This window comes from Oncorhynchus mykiss, chromosome 16 (genome assembly GCF_057628025.1).
Source record: "Oncorhynchus mykiss isolate SJ-2025 chromosome 16, ASM5762802v1, whole genome shotgun sequence".
In the NCBI taxonomy this organism is placed as follows: domain Eukaryota; kingdom Metazoa; phylum Chordata; class Actinopteri; order Salmoniformes; family Salmonidae; genus Oncorhynchus; species Oncorhynchus mykiss.
The window spans coordinates 37,664,723-37,690,046 of NC_143037.1; the positions used below are offsets into that span (position 1 = coordinate 37,664,723).

Consider the following 25,324-nt stretch of genomic DNA (forward strand, 5'->3'; position numbering starts at 1 on the left):
TTTTGCCCCACTGTACATACCGCAGAATGATAAATCATGCAATTATTATTCTCAAGCTAACTAAAAATATTTAGCTACAAATTCCTGTTCTCGCCATTTTCAGTTGAATTCATCTAACTTTCTTTCTTTCTTGTAGTATTTGTTTCATAGTCAATATATAATCATATTTCCTGACAGTGTAACAGTTAGCTTTTTTTACAGAGTGATGAAAGAACACAATATGTCTGTCAGGGAATGTTATTCTGATATGTCAGATGAAGAGTTAGACCAGAAAGTAAGGGACATTAAGGCAAGGATTCCCCATGCGGGCTTTAGAATGGTCAAGGGAAGTCTGAGCAATGGGCAATTGTGTACAATGGCGAATAGTTAGGGAGTCTTTGCAGCGTGTAGATGGTGCAGGTATCATTGCCAGAATGATCCAGCTTTGTTGCATTGCTCGGCAAAAATACTCAGTTCCTGCACCCCTGTCTCTTGTCCACATTGATACAAATCATAAATTGATAAGGTACTAAGATGTATAATGTCTCCATCAAATCTAAGAAGTTATTGTATCTTTTTTAATCTTACTTATTCCTAGACACATTTTCAAATTGGAGATGTTCAACTGGTAATAGATAAATAATGAATCAGGTTAATAGGTTAAACATTTCACTTTTAATTCCAATGTGTTATTTTTCAAGATACAACATTGTCTCATTTGGTGGTATAGATGGATTTTCAAGGAAGGTGAGTATATTATTTTGTATACATATTGCATATGTCCCATCACCTAATGAACAACCACAACACCAGTCTGGTGTTAAGCTTTCTGTGCTCTATTGTCGCATCCTAAAAATGACATCTGCTACTTTAGATTGAAAGGTCATATCTCAGTTATTATTTTCATATCTACAAAAAATAAGCGATTTTCTTTCATTTCAGATGTATGTTCACTGTCCCAGGAACAGGCCGTGGAAGCTTTATTGCTGGCAAAAGTGTCCATAACCAGAGGTAATTAAACTGTTCTGTGTTCTTTTTATCTCTTCCTCTCTGCCTGTCTTGTACATGGAACCTGTCTCACATGCATTAATTAAACAACCCTTAAGATGTCAGCTGCTAATATTCAGACTTACACCACATAAACACTCAACCATTTTCACTGGACTGTCAAGCCCCTGTTGCTGCCAAATGTATTGTCACTGATACAGATTTGTTTCTTATGAGCGTTCCAGATTCAGCAGGTGGAGGACCTGCTTTCTCAGGGGGATAATCTGGTATCTGGAAACACTGATAATGGGGTCATTGTTGCTGACATCCCATGCTCCCTGTCTACTGGGAATCTTGCTGTGCTGCAACGTCAAGTCAACCCTACCACTGACTCCTCATCTTTTGTTCAGGACATATACATGCATGCTATTCGATTAGTTATGAGTATCCAGGCTTTTTAGGTGCAGTCCTGCCACACTATGTAGGATATTGTTTTAGCCCCAGTGCCACTCATGATAATTGCCAACAGTTGTATTTTTTGGAGGAGGGTGAAGGATAGCAGATCCAGCTGTCAAAGTGAGAGAGTAGGCTATTCTGGATAGAGCAGGTACTTTTGCGTAGTCTACTTCTTGTGAGGTTTTCTGTCCTCAGATAAAGAGAGTTGTGAAAGCCTGTCTGCAGATTAAGAGGTCCCAATGAAGAGCAGTGGTTCTCAGTCCTGGGGACTCAGAGGTGCACATTTTTGTTTTTGACTCAGCACTGCACAGCTGATTCAAATGATCAACTCCTCATCAAGCTTCAAGTGGTATTCATGTATTCATTTGTGACGCTATCTTTGATATTATCCTGCTCTTGTCACATGCTACACAACATCTATCCAATGTTAGCATGATGTGTTATAAGGGATATTATACAGGAAGTATTATTAAATAGATGCTTTACATTGAAATACAGATAGAGATGTAATAGTCCCAGAGTTAATGATCCAAGGTCAGTTTATATTATACAGGAAGTATTATTAAAGACATGCTTTACATTGAAATACAGATAGAGATGTAGTAGTCTCAGAGTTAATGATCCAAGGTCAGTTTATATTATACAGGAAGTATTATTAAACAGTGAGGCCAGCAACAGCGAGCTGGACTGCACAGAGCACAGCCCAGCACCCTTGTTGCGCCAGAAGAAGGCCAACAAGGCAAGGGCGGCAGCCATCTTGAACCCTTCTTCCTCCTCCATCCACAAACGCTAACCTGCCCTTTCAATCTTCACTATTGGGACCAATCCGAACTAATTTGACAGACCTGTGTGTAACTTGAAACGTTGCCTAAATCAGATGTTGATGTCAATGAGAGACAAGGAGAGAATTTGAGTTGAAGGACAAGTGAGGCTGGTGTGACAACTTCATATCACACCAAAAAAGAGGTGGCGAAAGAGTGACAGAAAAAACCTATTGTGCAAGCAGTAGATTAAGGTTTCCCTCTGCTCTGTTGACAACAAATTGGTTGTTTGTTTGTGGTAAGATAATTCAGACAAATCTATTAATTTCAAATGGACCAACTTAGGTCTTCTGTCTATGAATTAATGCCTTACTGAATTCAAAGTACAATCAATGACAATTCTTTCTCTCCTTCATTCTCCTTGTTGTTTGGCAAGCACAGGACCTCTCCAAGACGTTACTTCTCTATGTGGTTCCTGCTGTCCAGTGTTTCTTCCACTCCATCTCCCTCTCCAGGGGGAACACCTTCCAGGACACCCTCAGGTAAGTCTCCACACGGGGCCAGGGCCAGTAGTCACAAAAAGTCTTAGAGTGGGAGTACTGATCTAGGATCATTCTTCTCTTTTAGATCAAAATGAATAATATTATAAGGATGGGGGAGACCTGAACCTAGATCAGCACTCCTACTCCTACTCTCCTACATTGATAGACCCTGAATTGAAATATGTTGAGAGGGAGCCCTCTGGTGGCAGAGAGAATAATTTGTGTTGCTTCATGGACTTGATGCCTTAGTGTCGATTTGCTTTGGTTTGAAATTCAGCTTTTCAGGGAAACTTTTTTGTTGTTGTGTGTGAACCTGTCAATAAATATGCAATGGACACAAGACTTCTTGATGCTTCTGTTTACTTTCTCCTGGGTGCTGACCCTCTGGTTTGACTATGGGTACTGGCCTGAAGTCAACAAGGCACTGGTGGAGGGCATCAAAACCATTCAGATGGACACCTGGATCTCACATGCTCATTTTCGATTTGCTTTTATTGTTATGTCCGTTGTGATAAAAGTACTTGAAACTGAATTCTTCCCATGGGCAAGGTTGGTCTTGGGCCATGAATCATCCATAACAGTTATTCAACAAAGTCTTATAGGACAGTAACAGAATAGGAAAGCCACATTGCATTTCCACGGGGGGATAACTATGTCATGTCTCCCTCTTGCCCCCTCGCCCATAGGTGATCCCCCAGCTGATTGCCCACATTGACAGTCCCTGCGCTCTTGAGGGCCGCCTCATCCACAAGCTGCTCACTGACATTATTCGGTAAGACCCCCAGGTAATGATTGACATACTGCTGCTGGAGCTAGGTTGCCTTGGTTGGATGCCTATTTCTGCTCTCTTTTCAACTTCATTAAATGATCGTGCCATGTTCTATCTCTCCCTCTTTTCTTCTGATCTTTGAGCTATCCGTTGACCGTAGCCTCCAAGTCTACCACCAATGCCCCCCACAACGCTGCTAACAGGATCCTCGAGAACATGTGTGAGAACTGCAACACCCTGGTCCAGCAACCCATCATGGTATGTGATGCTAGTCAGTGCACAATACTCCACCTCACAGTACAGCTATATACAGTACCAGTCAAAAGTCAAAAAGACACAGCTACTCATTCCAGGGTTTTTCATTATTTTTTACTATTTTCTACATTGTAAAATAATAGTGAAGACATCAAAACTATTAAATAACACATATGGAATCATGTAGTAACCAACGAAGTGTTAAACAAATCAAAATCTATTTTAGATTTTATATTCTTCAAAGTAGCCACCCTTTGCCTTGATGACAGCCTTGCACACTCTTGGCTTTCTCTCAAACAGCTTCATGAGAAATGCTTTTCCAACAGTCCCACATATGCTGAGCATTGGTTGGCTGTTTTTCCTTCACTCTGCAGTCCAACTCATCCCAAACCATGTCAATTGGGTTGAGGTCGGTTAATTGTAGAGGCCAGGTCATCTGATACAGCACTACATCACTCTCCTTCTTGGTCAAATAGACCTTACACAGCCTGGAGGTGTGTTTTGGGTCATTGTCCTGTTGAAAAACAAATGATAGTCCCACTAAGCGCAAACCCACATGTAGCTAACGCCCCACACTTTTCTGGTCTGGTATGTTCATTCTCAACTCATCCCTTATACACTCAGGTAAAAAGGCGCCGTTTCCGTCATGCTGATACACTCTCTGAGCTCCCTCAGGCATGGCTACTTACTGGTGCAAAGCATCATCAAAAACGATGATCTCGTTAGAAAACTAAAATGACATTCCTACCTTAACAAAAATAGTTTCATCTAATTTCATATCACATAGACAACGTATTGGATGGGAACTTGACAGATGACAGGAGGAACCTTCCTAAGTTATAGTATCTGATTTATACAGTTTTTAATCACAAAATGAAAAGCAATACGACATTAGTTTTATACCTCATTGAGCATTTCCCACATTCGGATGTTAGAAATATTGTTCCAAAGTTCGCTTTTTGGACGTTAAAGTTGTGGGCTGGCGAAAGTCTTCTGGGGATATTGACATTCCGATTTCAATACTAGAGAGCCAGAGAGTCCTCTGCTGCATAAAATATACCACCAGTGTGTGGAGGAGTCAAAGAGAGGCACCCACCTCCCCTCTTCAGTGGGTAAGAGAGGGACTGGTAATTTGTCAATCAGTGCCAAGCTGATCTGAGCCACTGGATTCTCAAGTGTAGTCATGACACTCCCTCCCATACATCTACATTTCAGCCAAAAAACATTCAAACAAAAATGACCCAGCTACCATTTGAATCCGCTCTCTTTTGTGATCCACAGCTAACACTAACTGAAACAAACGATCCAGGACCAGAACGGACTCTGCTGGACAATCAGGCGGTGAAACAAGATGGCCATTTTGTGCCACGAACAACCTTTTGACTGTATCCGACTAAATGTATCTTTCTGTTCCGCATTTGTTGTCCACTGCAAAATCACTGGATGGACATTGGCCACACAATACAAACCAGGAACCACATGCCTGAATCCATGAGTCTTTGGCTAACATTCTTAGTAGTTTCTATGGTACTTTTGTTTGTTTAGAGAAGTTAACAAGCTAAGTGGCATGCCTTTGTAAGTTGGAGCTTCTACTGTATAGCTTTCTCTTTCCTCAACCAAGGGTTGTGGAGGATATTAGTATGTGGAAGTACTATCTTTCCTTGTTGTTGGCTCAAATGTTGACATTAAGTCATCACTCTGTGTTCCATTCCCATCTGTTGGAGATGACACTGTGTAGCCTGAGGCCTTGAACAAAAAGGCTATCCGGATTGTCAACAGAGTACAAGACAAACTGACTGGTAAGTCTTTCACTACACATGTAGTTATAAATGCTATCATATGCTATCATATACTAGGACACGCTAGTACAGGGGAATTCAACTCTTACCCTACAAGGTTTGGAGCCTGCTGGTTTTCTGTTCTACCTGGTCATTAATTGCATACACTTGGTGTCCCAGATCTAAATGGGCTACTGATTAGAGGGGTACAATAAAAAAGTTGAATTTGAGGGTGCTAGTATATTAGCATTTATTGACTAATATTTGTTGTTTTCCTGATCAGGGCGAGATTTCTCACACAACAAGACTCTGGAAGTGTCGAACCCAATTGGAGCTCCTCATCAAACAGGAGACGTCACACGAGAATCTGTGCCAGTGTTATATTGGTAGGTCAGTATGATCTGTTTCTGTTAGTCAGTCAGCCTGATGTTAGTCACTGTCACCAGCTTCATTAATAAGTGCATCGAATACGTCATCCCCAGAGTGACTGAACGAATACAGTTGATTTCAGAAGTTTACATACACCTTAGCCAAATACATTTAAACAAAGTTTTTCACAATTCCTGACATTTAACCCTAGTAAAGATTCCCTGTCTTAGGTCAGTTAGAATCACCACTATATTTTAAGAATGTGAAATGTCAGAATAATAGTAGAGAGAATGATTTATTTCAGCTTTTATTTCTTTCATCACATTCCCAGTGGGTCAGAAGTTTACATACACTCAATGAGTATTTGGTAGCATTGCCTTTAAATTGTTTAACTTGGGTCAAATGTTTTGGGTAGCCTTCCACAAGCTTCCCCCAATAAGTTGGGTGAATTTTGGCCCATTTCTCCTGACAGAGCTGGTGTAACTGACTCAGGTTTGTAGGCTTCCTTGCTCGTACACACTTTTTCAGTTCTGCCCACACATTTTCTATGGGGTTGATTGGCTTTGTGATGGCCACTCCAATACCTTGACAATGTTGTCCTTAAGCCATTTTGCCACAACTTTGGGAGTATGCTTCGGGTCATCGTCCATTTAGGAGACTCATTTGCAACCAAGCTTTAAATTTTAACTTTAACTGAAGTCTTGAGATGTTATATCCACATAATTGTCCATCCCCATGATGCCATCTATTTTGTGAAGTGCAACAGTCCCTCCTGCAGCAAAGCACCCACACAACATGATGCTACCACCCCCGTGCTTCACGGTTGGGATGGTGTTCTTCGGCTTGCAAGCCTCCCCCTTTTTCCTCCTAACATTATGGCCAAACCATTCTATTTTTGTTTCATCAGACCAGAGTACATTTCTCCAAAATATTACGATCTTTGTCCCCATGTGCAGTTGCAAACCATAGTCTGGCTTTTTTATGGCGGTTTTGGAGCAGTGGCTTCTTCCTTGCTGAGCGGCCTTTCAGGTTATGTTGATATAGGACTCGTTTTACCGTGGATATAGATACTTTTATACCTGTTTCCTCCAGCATCTTCACAAGGTCCTTTGCTGTTGTTCTGGGATTGATATGCACTTTTCACACCAAAGTACGTTCCTCTCTAGGTGACAGAAATCGTCTCCTTCCTGAGCGGTATGACGGCTGCGTGGTCCCATGGTGTTTATACTTCCCTACTATTGTTTGTACAGATGAACGTGGTACCTTCAGGTGTTTGGAAATTGTTCCCAAGGATGAACCAGACTTGTGGAGGTCTACAATTTGTTTTCTGAGGTCTTTGCTGATTTCTTTAGATTTTCCCATGATGTCAAGCAATGAGGCACTGAGTTGGAAGGTAGGCCTTGTAATACATCCACAGGTACACCTCCAATTGTGTCAAATGATGTCAATTAGCAGAAGCTTCTAAAGCCATGACATCATTTTCTGTAATTTTCCAAGCTGTTTAAAGGCACAGTCAACTTAGTGTATGTAAACTTCTGACCCACTGGAATTGTGACACAGTGCATTATATAATTATAATTGAAATAATCTGTCTGTAAACAGTTGTTGGAAAAATTGTCCTAACCGACTCGCCAAAACTATAGTTCGTTAACAAGTAATTTGTGGAGTGGTTTAAAACTAGTTTTAATGACTCCAAACTAAGTGTATGTAGACTTCTGACTATATCCCAACCAAAAGCCATGGATTTCCGGCAACATCTGCACTAAGCTAAAGGCTAGAGCTGCTGCTTTCAAGGAGCAGGACACTAATTCAGACGCTAATAAGAAATCGCACTACGACCAATTCCACTACGGTCAATAAAGGACTAAGATCGAGTCCTATTACACAGGCTCTGACACACGTTAGATGTGGACTTGTGGGCTTGCAAACTATTACAGTGGGAAACTCACCTGACTACTTCCCAGTCATGTGAGCCTACCAGACGAGCTAAATGCCGTCTAAGCTCGCACCAGCAGTTCTGGACGACTGTGTGATCTCGCTCTCCATAGCCGATGTGAGCAAGAACTTTAAACAGGTAAACATTCACAATGCTGCGGGGCCAAATGGATTACCAGGACGCATACTCAAAGCATTAGCTGAAAAGCTGGAAAGTGTCTTCACTGATATTTTCAACCTCTCCCTTACCCAGTCTGTAGTACCCAAGAATTCCAAGGTAACCTGTCTAAATGACTCACATCATCTTTGAAAGAATGGTCATGTCAACACCATCATCCCAGATGACCCGGACCCATTCCTATTGGCATATTCCCCCCAACAGATCCATAGATGACGCAATCTCTATTTTACTCCACACTGCCCTCTCCCATCTGGACAAGAGGAACACCTATGTGAGAATTCTGTTCACTGGCTACAGCTCACCGTTCAACACCATATTGCCCTCCAAGCAATTCACTAAGCTCAGGACCCTGGGACTGAAAACCTCCCTTTGCAACTGGATCATGGACTTCCTGACGGGCCACCCCCAGGTGGTAAGGGTAGGCAACAATACATCCCCCATGCTGACCCTCAACACGTGCTTAGTCCCCTCTCACACTTCCTGTCTCCCTAAACACTGACACTGCCAATACCACTGCAATGGCAGTGTGTGTGTTCTGTGTTTTGGATTTGTATTATTTTAAAAACATTTTAGCACTTTGGGTGTGAGAAAAGTGCTTTACAAATTCAATGAATTATTATTTATCATCATAAGACTGCTAAAATGTTTACCAAAAAGGTACCCTGATTATTTGCATTGACCCCCTTTTGCACTAACTATTTTGATTCATCACATACGCTGCTGCTACTGCTTATTATGTATCCTGTTGCCTAATCACTTTAACGCTATACAGTGGGGCAAAAAAGTATTTAGTCAGCCACCAATTGTGCAAGTTCTCCTTCTTAAAAAGATGAGGGAGGCCTGTCATTTTCATCATAGGTACACTTCAACTATGACAGACAAAATGAGAATAAAAATTCCAGAAATCACATTGTAGGATTTGTTATGAATTTATTTGCAAATTATGGTGGAAAATAAGTATTCAGTGACTCAGCTCAGTGACTTTCAATGTGAAACTGTCACTGGATAGCACCTTTCCAACAAGTCAGTTCATCAAATTTCTGCCCTGCTAGAGCAGCCCCAGTGTACTGTAAGTGCTGTTGTTGTTAAGTGGAAACGTCTAGGAGCAACAACAGCTCAGGTGCGAAGTGGTAGGCCACAAGCTCACAGAACATGACCACTGAGTGCTGAAGCCCGTAGCACTTAACAATCGTCTGTCCTCGGTTGCAACACTCACTACCAAGTTCCAAACTGCCTCTGGAAGAAACGTCAGCACAATAATTGTTCTTTGGGAGATTGAAGAAATTGGTTTCCATGGCGAGCAGCTGCACACTAGCTTAAGATCACCAGGCGCAATGCTAAACGTCGGCTGGAGTGGTGTAATGCTTGTCGCCATTGGAATCTGGAGCAGTGTAAACACATTGTCTGGAGTGAGCATCATGCTTCACCATCCAACGGACAAATCTGTGTTTTGCGGCCCCTTTCAACTTTGTGGCAACTGCGAGCCAAGCATAATCGCCCAACATCAGCCCGACCTCACTAATGCTCTTGTGGCTGAATAGGAGCAAGTCCCCGCAGCAATGTTCCAACATCTAGTGGAAAGCCTTCCCAGAAGAGTGGAGGCTGTAATAGCAGCAATGTTCCAACATCTAGTGGAAAGCCTTCCCAGAAGATTGGAGGCTGTTATGCAGCAATGTTCCAACATCTAGTGGAAAGCCTTCCCAGAAGAGTGGAGGCTGTTATAGCAGCAATGTTCCAACATCTAGTGGAAAGCCTTCCTAGAAGAGAGGAGGCTGTTGAAGCAGCAAAGCGAAGACTAACTCCATATTAATGCCCATGATTTTGGAATGAGATGTTCAATGAGCAGATGTCCACATACTTTTGGTCATGTCGTGTACGCACGCATCTACCTCAATTACCTCATACGCCTGCACATCAACTCGGTACTGGTACCCTGTGTATATAGCCAAGTTATCGTTACTCATTGTGTATTTATTCCTTATTATTTTTGTTGGGAAGGGCCCATAAGTAAACATTTCACTGTTAGTTTACACCTGCTGTTTACAAAGCAAGTGACAAATACAATTTGGTTTAATTTAAGTCATCTCCTTAAACATTTCACTGTTAGTTTACACCTGCTGTTTACAAAGCAAGTGACAAATACAATTTGGTTTAATTTAAGTCATCTCCTTATCATTTAGAAGTGAGCTTTGATTCATTGCTAGTCCAATATGTCTGCCTGAATCCAACATGACCTTCTGCTGGCTCACTGCATTTGTCATGCACATTGGGATGTTCTGGTGCACTCATATCCTATTTGGGTTGAGCCGGCACATTGCTTCTTCCAGACAATCATGTCCACCATGCTGGCTATCTTCCCTGGAGTTGCCGTACATGGTTGACAGTTATGGTGCATGGGAAGGATGCAACCACAAATGACAAGTGCATAAGGCATAATTGTTCACTATAATGAACCAACATAACTTAACAGTCATTGACAAGAAATGTCATCAACTTAGTGGGCCTTCACATGTCATAGGACCACCTCTCTAATGTCAATGCTATCCTGAATCTCCCAGAACTGTCATTGATAAGCTCCACCATCAGCCCTCCCCTCAGGCAGAGACACTGTGGAACTGGACTGCCACATGTCAGGCCATTCAACAGCCACAAATTGATGGTGTGTATTGCCGTCATATGTGCCTATTTTGCTACAACCCATGGCTGGCCAGCCCATGTGATACCTGAACTGGACTCGGCATGTACAGGATGAGCTTTCATATTGGGGAGACTCATGCATTGTTCTGGAAAACTGTGCAGTAATCCCAACATCCCTATAAGGACATGTGCTTTCTATGACAAACAAGATGCACCTTAGGACGGTAAAACATACTGTATATGATTGTTTATGGTGGCTATGGATTGACTGTGAGATAGTGGTCTTTGTACACCATGCTTGATCTGCTCAACCTCCTCTGCAACCCTTTTACTGTCCATCTTCAAATGTATAGAATACTTGCAGTTGCGTCACAAATAAATCAACCAATCAAATGTATTTATAACGCCATTTTTACATCAGCTGATGTCACAAATTGCTGTACAGAAACCCAGCCTAAAACCCCAAACAGCAAGCAATGCAGGTGTAGAAACACGGTGCCTAGGAAAAACTCCCTAGAAAGGCCAGAACCTAGGAAGAAACCTGATGATGAACCAGGCTATGAGTGGTGGCCAGTCCTCTTCTGGCTGTACCGGGTGGAGATTATAACAGAACATGGCCAAGATGTTCAAATGTTCATAGATGACCAGCAGGGTCAGATAATAATAATCACAGTGGTTGTAGAGGGTACAACAGATCAGCACCTCAAGAGTAAATTGCTTTTCATAGCCAATTATTCAGAATTAGAGACAGCAATCTCTCCAAAAGAATGTGGTGATCGATGGTATCAAAAGCAGCACTAAGGTCTAGGAGCATGAGCACCGATGCAGAGCCTTGGTCTGATGCCATTGAAAGTAAATTTACCACCTTCACGAGTGCAGTCTCAGTGCTATGTTGGGGTCTAAAACCAGACTGAAGTGTTTCGTATACATTGTTTGTCTTCAGGAACGCAGTGAGTTGCCACGCAACAGCTTCTAAAAAATGTTTTTTTGAGAGGAATGGGAGATTCGATATAGGCCCATAGTTATTAATATTTTATGTGTCAGCGTTTGGCTTTTTCAAGAGAGGCCTTATTACTGCCACTTTTAGAGAGTTTGGTACACATCCGGTGGATAGGGAGCTGTTTATTATGTTCAACATAGGAGGGCCAAGCACAGGAAGCAGCTCTTTCAGTAGTTTAGTTGGAATAGGGTCCAATATGCAGCTTGAAGTTTTAAAGGCCAGGACTATTTTCATCCATGTGTCAAGAGATATAGTACTAAAGAAACGTGAGTGTCTCCCTTGATCCTAGGTCCTGGTAGTGTTGTGCAGACTCTGGACAACTGAGCGTTGGAGAAATATGCAGCTTTAAAGCACAGTCCGTAATTGTCCATCTTAAATTTAGTTCCTCAGTTAGGTGGTTAACCGATTTTTGTACTCTGACGTCCTTGGGTAGGTAGAGGGAGTCTGGAAGGGCATCTAGGAATATTTGGGTTGTCCGAGAATTTATAGCACAACTTTTGATGATCCTTGGTTGGAGTCTGAGCAGATTATTTGTTGCAACTGCAAACATAATAAAATGGTGGTCCGATAGTCCAGGATTATGAGGAAAAACATTAAGATCCACAATATTTATTCCACGGGACAAAACTAGGTCCAGAGTATGACTGTGCCAGTGAGTAGGTCCGGAGACATGTTGGACAAAACCCACTGAGTCGATGATGGCCCCAAAAGTCTTTTGGAGTGGGTCTGTGGACTTTTCGATGTGAATATTAAAGTCACCAAAAATTAGAATATTATCTGCTATGACTACAAGATCTGATAGGAATTCAGGGAACTCAGTGAGGAACACTGTATGCGGCCCAGGAGGCCTGTAAACAGTAGCTATAAAAAGTGATTGAGTAGGCTGCATAGGTTTCATGAATAGAAGTTCAAAAGACGAAAATGCAGTCTTTTTTTTGTCAATTGAAATTTGCTATCGTATGTTATCAACACCTCTGCCTTTGCGGGATGTGCAGGGGATATGGTCACTAGTGTAACCAGGAGGAGAGGCCTCATATAACACAGTAAATTCATCAGGCTTAAGCCATGTTTCAGTCAGGTCAATCACATCAAGATTAACGTCAGTTAGTTCATTGGCTATAACTGCCTCGGAAGTGAGGGATCTAAAATTAAATAGCCATATTTTGAGATGTGAGATATCACAATCTCTTTCAATAATGACAGGAATGTAGGTCTTAATTCCAGTGAGATTGCTAAGGCGAACACCGCCATGTTTAGTTTTGTCCAACCTAGATCGAGGCACAGACACGGTCTCAATGGGGATAGCTGAGCTGACTACACTGACTGTGCTAGTGGCAGACTCCACTAAGCTGGCAGGGTGGCAAACAGTCTGCTGCCTGGCCTGCACCCTATCTCATTGTGGAGCTAGAGGAGTTAGAGCCCTGTCTATGTTCATAGATAAGATGAGAGCACCCCTCCAGCTAGGATGGAGTCCGTCACTCCTCAACAGGCCAGGCTTGGTCTTGTTTGTGGGTGAGTCCCAGAAACATGGCCAATAATCTACACATTCTATCTTTTGGGAGGGGCTGAAAACTGTTTTCAACCAGCAATTGAATTGTGAGACTTTGCTGTAGAGCTCATCACTCCCCCTAACTGGGAGGGGGCCAGAGACAATTACTCGATGTTGACCAATCTTTCTAGCTGATTTACATGCTGAAGCTATGCTACGCTAGGTGACCTCTGACTGTTTCATCCTAACATAATTGGTGCCGACTTGGATAACAATATCCATATACTCTCTACACTTGCCAGTTTTAGCCTTAGCCAGCACTATCTTCAGATTAGCCTTAATGTCGGTAGCCTTTCCCCCTGGTAAAGAGTGTATGATCGCTGGATGATTATTTTTAATACTGCGGGTAATGGAGTCACCAATGACTAGGGTTTTCAATTTGTCAGAGCTAATGGTGGGAGGCTTCGGCGTCTCAGACCCCGTAATGGGTGGAGAAGAGAACAGAGAACACTCAGACTCTGACTTCAACTAGTTACTTAATGGGGAGAACCGGTTGAAAGTTTCTGTCGGGCTGAATGAGTGACACCGGTTCAGCATTCCTACAGCATTTCCTTCTAGAAGCCATTAGAAAATTGTCCGGCTGCGGGGACCATGCGAGGGGATTTATACTACTATTTGTACTTAATGGTGGCACAGACGCTGTTTCATGCTTTCCTACACTTAAATTACCCTTGCCTAATGATTGCGTCTGAAGCTGGGTATGCAGAATGGCTATCCTCACCATAAGGCAATCGTTCTCCTGTATATTATGAGCACAGCGACTGCAATTAGAAGTCATAATGTTACTACTTAGCTTCGGCTGGTGGAGGTCCTGTAAAAAAGTTGACTGAAAAAAGTTGAGCGAGGGAAGAAGAAAGGAAAAAAAAGATATATAAAATGGTATTTAAAAAGTAAAGACTGTAAAATTGGCAGGTAGGAAAGAAACGTTAGCAACAAACAGCACAGCAGCACGTAAACAAGTCCACAAGTTGTGACCAGATATGACGTCAAATCACCTAGCAACCGCACCAAGCGCCATGTTGGAAGACCAAACTCAGTCGGTTGAAAGTCCCCTGATTGTCCACATGGCTGGCTGCTTTTTGCTACCATTGGAAACTTCCGGAAGATTGCCCATTATTTAGTTTTTCTAAGGACCCAGAATACAGAGGCAGTGGGAGAATCTATTCAAATAAGTAAATATATGTTGAAAGAAAAACAATGTATTATTAGATAGCTTACTACATAAACTTAGTGTGCATGCTAGCTCAAATGAGCTTCTAACATAAAGTTCGCTAGTTAGCTAACTTGACATACTGTAAACTGAATTAAATATCACCCGCTAGCTAACTTCATATTAGCTAGCTACCTACAACTAGCTAACTAGCTAACAGCCATGGAAGAGGGTGAAAGGATTAGCTAGCACTTCCAGCTGTCAGATAAGGGATAGTAGTCTACTCTGGATAGGAGAGGTAACTTTGTGGGACATTATGAAAACATTCTCCAGTTCCAGTCCCAAGCAAGAAAAACTGAGGACAGAGAGATTTTATTTTTTTATTTAACCTTTATTTAACGAGGAAGGGCTCATTGAGATTTAAAATCTATTTTTCAACAGCGTCCTGGCAAAGATAGGCAGCCAAGTCGTTACAAAAATTACAGACAAACAACTTGTAAAACTACAAGTAATCTAGTAAAAACCATAGAATTCACAAGAAAAAAAAATCAAAAACAGCAAATTAAAAACATTGACATGTCAGGGAATCAGTCTCAAGATCATTCATCAGTGATTTAAAAACACCAATCGGGACAAGTTCTTCCAGTTTAAAAGTATTTTGTAAGGTGTTCCAAGACGATGGCGCAGAATACATAAAAGCCCTTTTACCAAATTCAGCTCAGACATTTGGAACAGTTAGCAGGATAAAGTCCAGCGAACAAAGAGAGTACCCACCACATTTATGAAGAATAAAAAAGCCCAAATAAAAAGGTAGTAAACCCAAAATGGCTTTGTAAATAAAAGTATACCTTGTGCCTGAGCCTACGAGTGACTAGAGAAGGCCAGCGAACCCTGGTATACAAAGTGCAGTGGTGCGTAAGGGTTTTGCAGTTTAAATTAAATCTCAAAGTGCCATGGTAAAGGCCGTCAATTGATCTCAAACACTGAGCGGTGCATTCATATATAAAAAATCCCCATAGTCTAGTAAAGGCATACAGTGCCTTGCGAAAGTATTCGGCCCCCTTGAACTTTGTGACCTTTTGCCACATTTCAGGCTTCAAACATAAAGATATAAAACTGTATTTTTTAGTGAAGAATCAACAAGTGGGACACAATCATGAGGTGGAACGACATTTATTGGATATTTCAAACTTTTTTAACAAATCAAAAACTGAAAAATTGGGCGTGCAAAATTATTCAGCCCCCTTAAGTTAATACTTTGTAGCGCCACCTTTTGCTGCGATTACAGCTGTAAGTCGCTTGCGGTATGTCTCTATCAGTTTTGCACATCGAGAGACTGAAATGTTTTCCCATTCCTCCTTGCAAAACAGCTCGAGCTCAGTGAGGTTGGATGGAGAGCATTTGTGAACAGCAGTTTTCAGTTCTTTCCACAGATTCTCGATTGGATTCAGGTCTGGACTTTGACTTGGCCATTCTAACACCTGGATATGTTTATTTTTCCATTCCATCTACAACCATTCCATTGTAGATTTTGCTTTATGTTTTGGATCATTGTCTTGTTGGAAGACAAATCTCCATCCCAGTCTCAGGTCTTTTGCAGACTCCATCAGGTTTTCTTCCAGAATGGTCCTGTATTTGCCTCCATCCATCTTCCCATCAATTTTAACCATCTTCCCTGTCCCTGCTGAAGAAAAGCAGGCCCAAACCATGATGCTGCCACCACCATGTTTGACAGTGGGGATGGTGTGTTCAGCTGTGTTGCTTTTACGCCAAACATAACGTTTTGCATTGTTGCCAAAAAGTTACATTTTGGTTTCATCTGACCAGAGCACCTTCTTCCACATGTTTGGTGTGTCTCCCAGGTGGCTTGTGGCACACTTTAAACAACACTTTTTATGGATATCTTTAAGAAATGGCTTTCTTCTTGCCACTCTTCCATAAAGGCCAGATTTGTGCAATATACGACTGATTGTCGTCCTATGGACAGAGTCTCCCACCTCAGCTGTAGATCTCTGCAGTTCATCCAGAGTGATCATGGGCCTCTTGGCTGCATCTCTGATCAGTGCTATGTGCTATGCTTCTTTCTGAAGCCCGATTGGTACATTGATAAAATAGAGTTTAGCTGTTCACTCACAAGGGTTTCAAATATTTTCACCAGGAGTGACAGCTTTGAGATTGGCCTATAATTATTTAAAATATTTGGATCTCCCCCTTTTAAAAGTGGTAGGACAAATGCTGATTTCCAGATTTTCGAGAATTTCATTACATTCCAGGGTTAGATATAACAGATATGTAAGTGGTTCAGCTATGAAATCAGCTGCCAGATTTAAAAAGCAGGGATCCAAAACATCAGGACCTGCAGGCTTTCTCTGATCTAAGGATTTCAGGGCTTTATGTACCACCTGCACTGGGAATGGCAAAAAGCTAAAGGTTTGACCAGCTCTCACTGGTTCTTCCACACAGGGTTGTACAGAGACAGAGGACACTGAATCAAACAGCCTACCAGATGATACAAAGTGCTCATTGAAACAATTCAGCATTTTAGTTTAGTCTTTTCTAGCAACAGAGTCCTTCAAAAAACATGACCGTAATTCATTAACATTACTTTTACCAGACATAGACTTAATAGCCTTCCAAAACTTTCTAGGGTCAATTTGGTTATCAGTGGTAACAGACATAAAATATTCAGACCTTCCTGAGAAGAAAAGAACACTTGTTTTGTCACTGCCTAAAAATAAGCCAATCAGCATCAGAACATGATTTCCTTGCTTTTAGCCCAGGCTAGATTACGGTTGTGAATAATACAAGACAGCTCAGAAGAAAACCATGGATTAACCCGACCTTTAACCCTGAACCTGCGGAATGGGGCATGTTTGTTTACTATTTGGAAGAAAACATAATGAAAGAATTTCCAGACAGTTTCCACATCAGGGTCAATCTGCTCCAGTCAAAATAAAACAAATCATGAAAGAAAGCCTGCTCATTAAAACACTTCAAATTTCTCTTACGAATAAAACGTGGGTTTGTCTTAGGAACCTTAGTATTTCTAACAGCAACAACAGCACAATGGTCACTTACATCATTACAAAAAACACCAACTGCAGAATATTTATGTGGAACATTGGTCAACATCAAATCAACCAGGATAGATTGATCTGGGCATTTAAGATTTGGGCGAGTAGGTGAGTTAATCAACTGGGTAAGATTCATAGAATTACAAAACATTTTTAAATCATCAGACACCGGCTTTAACCAACACCAGTTGAGATGACCAATCAAGATCATTTCACTGTAAAGAAGTTTAGACATAAGGTGCGTCAAAGAAGAAAATGCATCACCGAGATAAGAGGGGGGTCTATAACAGCCAATCACAGTTATAGAGAGACCCTTTGAAACCTCAATATTCAAAGCAAGAAATTTCAACTGTTTACAAATAGTTTCAGACTTGCCACACTTACAGGGAATTTAGTTTTTACATATTTAGCCACACACCCACCTTTCTTGACTCGATCAGTGCGATAAACATTTCCTTATCAAAAAGGATGCTTATCAAAAAAGGACTTGCTGAGCCAGGTTTCAGAAAACACAATTACATCAGCATCAGTTGATTTAGCCCAAATCCTAACCCCATCAATTTCTGACAACAGGCTTGCATGAAAAATACCAAAACCAGATCTTGATTTAAAATCAGAGGGGGTTTGGAGACATTTCATATCAGGGCCAGGGTTAGGTTGCACGTTACCTGATATCAACAAAAGAAGAATAACAAGGCACCTCGGTTTAATAACCTTGCATGGCTTTCCTTTTTTAAGAGACCTACTGCAAGCGAATTCTACAAGTGAGTATCCAGACAATACAAAACAGTAATTTAAAACCATTAGGCTTTGGTAGTGACACAAATGGATACTGTTCACAGATATAACAATGTAATATTCAGGGCTGTCTAACTTGAGAATAATGCAGCCTGTTTCTTAAATTTCATCTGTCCTCGGACACTGTCGGAAGATACTGAGGTCCCAATGAATGTCCCAAGAGAATAAGGGTACATCCTTGTATACCATGTATTATACAGTTGACGTCTGAAGTTTACATACACTTAGGTTGGAGTCATTAAAACTAGTTTTTCAACCACTCCACAAATTACTTGTTAACGAACGATAGTTTTGGTAAGTCGGTTAGGACATCTACTTTGTGCATGACACAAGTAAGTTTTCCAACAATTGTTTACAGACAGATTATTTCAATTATAATTCACTGTGTCACAATTCCAGTGGGTCAGAAGTTTACATACACTAAGTTGACTGTGCCTTTAAACAGCTTGGAAAATTCCAGAAAATGATATCATGGCTTTAGAAGCTTCTGCTAATTGACATCATTTGACACAATTGGAGGTGTATCTGTGGATGTATTTCAAGGCCTACCTTCCAACTCAGTGTCTGTTTGCTTGACATCATGGGAAAATCAAAAGAAATTAGCCAAGACCTCAGAAAAGAAATTGTAGACCTCCACAAGTTTGGTTCATCCTTAAGAACAATTTCCAAACGCCTGAAGGTACCACGTTCATCTGTACAAACAATAGTAGGCAAGTATAAACACCATGGGACCACGCAGCTGTCATACCGCTCAGGAAGGAGACGCTTTGTCTCCTAGAGAGGAACTTACTTTGGTGTGAAAAGTGCAAATCAATCCCAGAACAACAGCAAAGGACCTTGTGAAGATGCTGGAGGAAACAGGTAGAAAAGTATCTATATCCACAGTAAAACGAGTCCAAAATTAACATAACCTGAAAGGCCGCTCAGCAAGGAAGAAGCCACTGCTCCAAAACCGCCAGTAAAAAGCCAGACTACGTTTTGCAACTCCACATGGGGACAAAGATTTTGTGAGAAATGTACTCTGGGCTGATGAAACAAAAATAGAACTGTTTGGCCATAATGACCATCGTTATGTTAGGAAAAAGGGGGATGCTTGCGAGCTGAAGAACACCATCCCAACCGTGAAGCACGGGGGGGATAGCATCATGTTGTGGGGTGGATTGCTGCAGGAGGGACTGATCCACTTCACAAAATAGATGGCATCTTAAGGAAATAATATTATGTGGATATATTGAAGCAACATCTCAAGACATCAGTCAGGAAGTTAAAGCTTAATGGGTCTTCCAAATGGACAATGACCCCAAGCATACTTCCAAAGTTGTGGCAAAATGGCTTAAGGACAACAAAGTCAAGTTATTGGAGTGGCCATCACAAAGCCTTGAGGTCAATTCTATAGAAAATTAGTGGGCAGAACTGAAAAACCATGTGCGAGCAAGGAAGCCTACAAACCTGACTCAGTTAAACCAGCTCTGTCAGGAGGAATGGGCCGAAATTCACCCAACTTATTGTGGGAAGCTTGTGGAAGGCTACCCGAAACGTTTGACCCAAGTTAAACAGTTTAAAGACAATGCTACCAAATACTAATTGAGTGTATGTAAACGTCTGACCCACTGGGAATGTGATGAAAGAAATAAAATATGAAAGTTAACATTCTCTCTACTATTATTCTGACATTCAACATTCTTAAAATAAAGTGGTGATCCTAACTGATGTAAAAAATGGAATTTTTTACTAGGATTAAGTGTCAGGAATTGTGAAAAACTGAGTTTAAATGTATTTGGCTAAGGTGTATGTAAACTTCCGACTTCAACTGTATGTCTCCTCCTCTGTGTTGTTCCCTGTAGTAGCATTGTTTGTCATGTTTATGTCCAGATGCTGTTCCTCATCCGTTGTTGGGACAGTTTTATGTAGGCTCTAACATTTTGTGGGCACCGTTTGTCACCGTTATAGTGAAAGTAATGTGTTGTGTAATGGCTTTTCTGGTATGAAACAAAAAAAAGATTGGGTGAGTTTGCACCACCAAGATTGATATGCTAATATCGCCACAGTAATTGAGGGATGTCTCCTTTCGTGGAAGTAGTAGAAGAAGTAGATACTGATGCTGCTTAAGCATTGCTCATCTTCACAGTGGGAATCCAGTCAACAAGGGTGTCTTGATAGATGTCAGCTGGTGAACCTACAGTACTGCATAAAGAAATAAATAGCACACCTGATGTTAGAATATCAGTTCTTCAGCTCACCTATACCATCAGTGCTCTTAATTGTTTGGTTGTGTTTCATTCATAACATCGAATGTTGTAATGGCAGCCACATTGGATTTGAGGCCCCGTTACTTAATTGCAAGACTCGGGGCTAAAGATACAAAATCTTTTAAGGAACCATGGACCCCCAACATTTTTAATGTTGATGTCTGAGTCCACTTCTACTCCTTAGAAACGATTACAATAGCCACAAAATCAAAAAATGCATGCATTTTTGTCAGGCAGGATCATACACCACTGCATGAGGGCAGTGCTCCATTTCGGCCTATTGTATCGGTTTATTTACAGGTCTATGCTATGCTTAAGATATCCTAATGTTGCTTGTTTCTCTATGTAGGGCAGACAATTGACTACTTGTATTTCACATTTTTGCAATATCAGAGCTTTCATTATTGGGTTACACAAGCTTATGTTGCCCACCCCCCTTCGAGCCAGGCATTCTTCTGCACTGTTTGAGTTAAGGGGGTGTGTCACAATATCTATACATTTAACCACTTTTTCAGTAATATATTTTTACACAACCATGCATTTCATATATGGGAGACAGAGGATTGGAAAAACATGGTTGTGTTTGTTATAGGGGTATCTCAACATTTTGGGGGCCTTGCCACTAGCCTATATTATGATAATTTACCATTAGCATCAATTAGATTAGCCTGGCTAATTCTGCATTCAACAATGCTTAGGCACTGCCTTTCTGTTTGGCAAGACAACTACAAGTTGCCTAAAGCAGGATCAGACGGGGACCCAGGCTACAAACCAGTCTTTTAGTTGGGAAAACTTTAGGGGGGTTATGTTGCGAAAGTTTTAAACAATGGCCACTGAGCTTGTATTGTTTTTCTATCCCCAGGTGTCCATTTTGGTGGAGGAGCTACAATGGCGATCCAACTTGTGGCCACACTTCCTTTTGCACAGCCTGTTTTTATCGAGTAACCATGAACTTACTAAGTAACGACTCCATTTTGTTGCTCCCTGGCTACAGACAGAAGCTAAAACAAGAAGCTCCCGTGCTGAGGTCTGTTCAATGCTGGTCCGACCAATCTGATTCCACGCTCCAAGACTGCTTCCATCACGTGGACTGGGATGTGTTTCGTATTGCGTCAAACAACAACATTGACGAATACGCTGATTCGGTGAGCGAGTTCATTAGAACGTGCGTTGAAGACGTCATTCCCATAGCAATGATTAAAACATTCCCAAACCAGAAACCGTGGATTGATGGCAGCATTCGTGTGAAACTGAAAGCGCAAACCACTGCTTTTAATCAGGGCAAGGTGACCGGAAACATGACCGAATACAAACAGTGTAGCTATTCCCTCCGCAAGGCAATCAAACAAGCTAAGCGTCAGTATAGAGACAAAGTAGAATCGCAATTCAACGGCTCAGACACAAGAGGTATGTGGCAGGGTCTACAGTCAATCACGGATTACAAAAAGAAAACCAGCCCAGTCACGGACCAGGATGTCTTGCTCCCAGGCAGACTAAATAACTTTTTTGCCCGCTTTGAGGACAATACAGTGCCACTGACACGGCCCGCAACCAAAACATGCGGACTCTCCTTCACTGCAGCCGAGGTGAGTAAAACATTTAAACGTGTTAACCCTCGCAAGGCTGCAGGCCCAGACGGCATCCCCAGCCGCGCCCTCAGAGCATGCTGGCTGGTGTGTTTACGGACATATTCAATCAATCCTTATCCCAGTCTGCTGTTCCCAAATGCTACAAGAGGGCTACCACTGTTCCTGTACCCAAGAAAGCTAAGGTAACAGAGCTAAACGACTACCGCCCCGTAGCACTCACTTCCGTCATCATGAAGTGCTTTGAGAGACTAGTCAAGGACCATATCACCTCCACCCTACCTGACACCCTAGACCCACTCCAATTTGCTTACCGCCCAAATAGGTCCACAGACGATGCAATTTCAACACACTGCACACTGCCCTAACCCATCTGGACAAGAGGAATACCTATGTGAGAATGCTGTTCATCGACTACAGCTCAGCATTTAACACCATAGTACCCTCCAAACTCGTCATCAAGCTCGAGACCCTGGGTCTCGACCCCGCCCTGTGCAACTGGGTACTGGACTTCCTGACGGGCCGCCCCCAGGTGGTGAGGGTAGGTAACAACATCTCCACCCCGCTGACCCTCAACACTGGGGCCCCACAAGGGTGCGTTCTGAGCCCTCTCCTGTACTCCCTGTTCACCCACGACTGCGTGGCCACGCACGCCTCCAACTCAATCATCAAGTTTGCGGACGACACAACAGTGGTAGGATTTATTACCAACAACGACGAGACGGCCTACAGGGAGGAGGTGAGGGCCCTCGGAGTGTGGTGTCAGGAAAATAACCTCACACTCAACGTCAACAAAACTAAGGAGATGATTGTGGACTTCAGGAAACAGCAGAGGGAACACCCTCCTATCCACATCGATGGGACAGTAGTGGAGAGGGTTGTAAGTTTTAAGTTCCTCGGCGTACAGATCACAGACAAACTGAATTGGTCCACCCACACAGACAGCATCGTGAAGAAGGCGCAACAGCGCCTCTTCAACGTCAGGAGGCTGAAGAAATTTGGCTTGTCACCAAAAGCACTCACAAACTTCTACAGATGCACAATTGAGAGCATCCTGTCGGGCTGTATCACCGCCTGGTACGGCAACTGCTCTGCCCACAACCGCAAGGCTCTCCAGAGGGTAGTGAGGTCTGCACAACGCATCACCGGGGGGCAAACTACCTGCCCTCCAGGACACCTACACCACCCGATGTCACAGGATGGCCATAAAGATCATCAAGGACAACAACTACCCGAGCCACTGCCTGTTCACCCCGCTATCGTCCAGAAGGCGAGGTCAGTACAGGTGCATCAAAGCTGGGACCGAGAGACTGAAAAACAGCTTCTATCTCAAGGCCATCAGACTGTTAAACAGCCACCACTAACATTAAGTGGCTGCTGCCAACACACTGACTCAACTCCAGCCACTTTAATAATGGGAATTGATGTAAAATACATCACTAGCCACTTTAAACAATGCTACTTAATATAATGTTTACATACCCTACATTATTCATCATATGTATATACTGTACTCTATATCATCTACTGCATCTTTATGTAATACATGTATCACTAGCCACTTTAAACTATGCCACTTTGGTTACATACTCATCTCCTATGTTTATACTGTACTCAATACCATCTACTGCATCTTGCCTATGACGCTCTGTACCATCACTCATTCATATATCTATATGTAAATATTCTTTATCCCTTACACTTGTGTGTATAAGGTAGTAGTTTTGGAATTGTTAGTTAGATTACTCGTTGGTTATTACTGCATTGTCGGACCTTGAAGCACAAGCATTTCGCTACACTCACATAAACATCTGCTAACCATGTGTATGTGACAAATAACATTTGATTTGATTTTTAACTCCTGCATGTCTTTAAATGGTGAAGTCATGAGAGATGGTCCATGACTGATAAGTGGCGGAGGAGTTTAATGTCCAAAGCGCTTTATCAAATGATGCCATGCTGACGTTTAATGTCAAGTATTTTACATTGACTTAGCTAAGTGCTTCTATTTTGGTTCACTGATATGTGTATATTCAAAGATTGAGCAACTGAACTCAGAAGCGTTGATTTAAAACAAAAAAGGTAAAGAAGAAGCCTCTGATAAGGTTTTTGATTAGCGCCAAATCTTTAGTTCTCAGTAATGACTCATTAAGCATTAAATCCCAGAACGTATTACCATGTAAAGTTAACAGCTAAGGTAACAGCCTGGTTATTTGCTGGTGCTTTTTGCTCAAGGCACTGGCTGTAAAGAGGAAGTGCTGCCCATTATTTTGTTATGTCATTGCCACAATGCTAATGCATTCTAAGTTAAAACTGGAGAATGTGCTTCATAGAGCTCACTAGTCCATTGTATTATGGTGTGTTAATGTGACTGTATGAATATTATCTGAATAATATACTCCATGCCTTTTACTGACTTAAACATTATTGACGGGTGTCCTGTGATATAATAGGAATGGGGGTATTTGATTTAAGATCGTGATGATAATGTAAGCATTTTTCTGTGCCAATATATTGTGAAAAGATCTATTGGTAAGTGTCTTGTGCTCTGTAACATTGTCTGAATATATATTGCTATTCATGTTTGTAGACTTAGACGGTCATTGCCGTTGAATTATGTTCTACTATGCATGTGCAGGATCATCAGGAGAACAGTGAAGCAATCCTACCTACAGAGGGCCCTCCAGCTCTGTCCATGTGAGGAGCACCTCTGCAGAAACTGTTCTAACAGTATAGCATTTTTAGAGCTGATGTGAGGAGGGATTCTAAAATGAATAGGTATGCAAGTTACACTGAAAACAGACGTGTTGGCCCATAGCTGATTGATCATTTCAACTCCATTCCTAATGATAGAGATCTAGGAACCCACAACAACATTTTGCCCTATGTAGACTAGCTTATCCCAACTAGCACATTTGGTTCCTTAGAAGTTGTGGTAATGTACCTTTTTGATTTCCCATTGGATCTGGGAACGAAGTCATACGTTTCCTGACCGTTTAAAAAAAGTGACATTTTACTGTTCTGTGAACAGAAGTGAAAATCCTACCTGTTCTGGGAGCGTACATTTTTAGGTTGCAGGGATTGAGAACGTTTTACTATGGTTTCCTGAAAGTTTTCCTGGGAGGTTTAATTCACTTTCTGGGAATCATTTTAATAACACTGCTAGCTTAGTTTGGGTTAACTGTTTTGAACTCCAAACACAGATAGGACACTTGGAAATTTAATTTCCTTAGGCATTAACCATGCAAACACTTTTTTTTGTGGCACAG

General features: G+C 41.8%; 1 pseudogene; it reads left to right on the plus strand.

The window, feature by feature from the left end:
* The first annotated feature begins 247 nt into the window (after positions 1–247).
* The window catches only part of LOC110491047 (serine/threonine-protein kinase mTOR-like), a 32,210-nt pseudogene continuing 7,133 nt past the window's right edge, over positions 248–25,324 (plus strand).